The following is a 2,361-nucleotide window of genomic DNA, read 5'->3' as shown; positions in this document are numbered from 1 at the left end:
ACCATCCAGACGGTACCGTACGTACCTGAAACCGGTGATTTAACGGCACCGCTCTTTTTACACACAGTTAATCAAATAAAATGCTGAGTGAACATTACAAGCTACGTAGCTAGTAGCCCCCTGTAAGGTTGAGGAAGGCCTTATATAATATTTACACTGCTCTATTAGATACATGTACAGTGGAACACCCATGCTAAAGTTGATTCAAAAGAGGAATAAAAAAACATATTTTGGAAACTAATCAAAAAAATTTTGGAAATTCCAACCTTTTAAGGAAACCAATTTTCTTTGTAAATAAATAAAGTTTTTTTTTTTTAAATACAGGGGGCATAAGTATACACCCCATTACGTTAAATTCCCATAGGGAATTTTGTTACTGTCTCAGATTTTGATTAAACCTTGGATATATCAAGAATGTGTCCCAAAACCAAGGCCTGTAAAGTATTTCTGTTCAAAGGTTAGATAGCAAGCAAAGTAACTTAGACAGTGATACATTTTGAAAATAAAACTTGTGTTTTGCTTAAATATCTGATCCTTCTGCTATTACAAAACACAGTTTTGTCTGTTTACAGCATTATGTCTTTGATGTGGCAAAAACACTAAATAATAATTTTGACTATGTATTCGTGTGTAATTGATGGTGGCTTAAGGTGCTGGAAAAAGCTTTTAAAATGGACCTTGAAAGTGCTTGAATTAGACCTTGGAATAGGTGTACAATCCCTGATTAAAATATTTGGATTTATTGATTATTCCCAAAATAAATAAGTAAACTGAGAATTGATATTTACCAAATATTTCAAGTTTGTAGCTGATTTGTCAATAACCAGTGTATATTATATTACTATATATTGCAGCTGTGTTTGAAAAGCTCTGTAACCCTAAATCAACCTGTTTTGTCTTAAAGTCTAAAGCTACATGAGACTCGTAGTAAACCTGCAAAATGTCCTGAAAGAAATGCTCCGTGTTGTTAACTTAACACTTAAGTTGTCTTCCCTAGGACCAACATTTAGTTTTTCTGGGTCAAAATTTTAAGTTAAAACTTTCTTAAGACACTTTTGTCTAGGGTGACTCGACTCCCCCCGTTTCCGGGACAGGTCCCCGATTTTAGGCGACCTGTCCCCGGCTGGATCTTTCCCCGGAAATGTCCCGGTTTCACTGTGACTGACAGACCCGAAATTGAATGAAGAAAGAAAAAACTAAACAAACGTAGCCATAATATAGCACACCCAACACACGCAGGCTCCAGACAGCCCGAGCCAGCGCTCTGGTCAGAGATGTTTTAGGAAGCCGTGTTTTACGATGCTAAAATCACTGATATTTACATGGAGTCTGGTGGTTTTAACGACGCAATTTCGCAGACTTTTTATCTTTAAAAAGGATCTTAATCTTTAACAGAAGGTCGACCTCCTTAGAAATCCTTTCGATAATGTTGTCAGACACTTAGAATATAATCTGAGTCTGTTAGCAGCTAACAAGCACTTTTATGAACGTAAATAACAAGCTGGATAATTATCCTATTAACTTCCATTGTAGCTTGTTTCTGCCGCCTGGAGCAATCTGGTTAATACTCCATCAATGTCAAAGGAAAATATGGTCCTCAATAGTTTTTATTGTATCTGTTCTCAATGAGCTGTTGCAGAACAAGCCTAGCAGTAAAGCAAAAGCTGTCAGTATTCAGTAAACCATTACAACATTATAAATATGAGACTTTCTATGTTGACAATATTAGACTTTCTATCTTGAAATATTAGGCTATTATGACTTCTATCTTGAGTATTAGGACTTACTATCTTGAAATTTAGGACTATAAGGACTTTCTAATCTTGAAACATTCCCTCTGAGGTGTAGTGGAGTGGAATATGAAGTACACAGGTGGTGGGTCTAGGATCAGACCTTGGGGGGGCTCAGCCCTAATGAACCAGCTCTAGTCTAGTGTCCCGTTTTAAGTTTTCCAAAAGTAAAAACATTACTTGTTTTGGAGGTAAATACGCTTCGGAGCTGAAATGTCCCGATTTTGTCTGAGAAATCTGGTCACCTTACTTTTGTTGGCTTTTCCTGAAGTTCAATTTTTTTTGAAATTTTTTGTTGTTTTTGACCAAGTTTTTGAAGCTTTTGGCTGACATTGTTGTCACTTCATTTTCTTCTTTTCCACAAGTTCTTCTCCTTTTACAATGTTTTGTTGATTATTTTTGTTGTTTTTCTTTCCTACATTTTTGTCACTTTAAAGTGTTCTTGAATCTTTTTTTTTAAAATGCTATGAAATTAAACACCCAAAATTCATGAAAATAGTGAACTGATCAGTTATTACTTGTGAAGACATTGTTTGGAACCACTATGTTTTTTTACAACTTGGTTGAAGAA

This window comes from Etheostoma spectabile, chromosome 15, assembly GCF_008692095.1.
Source record: "Etheostoma spectabile isolate EspeVRDwgs_2016 chromosome 15, UIUC_Espe_1.0, whole genome shotgun sequence".
Taxonomy (NCBI): domain Eukaryota; kingdom Metazoa; phylum Chordata; class Actinopteri; order Perciformes; family Percidae; genus Etheostoma; species Etheostoma spectabile.
This window is presented reverse-complemented; position numbering follows the sequence as displayed.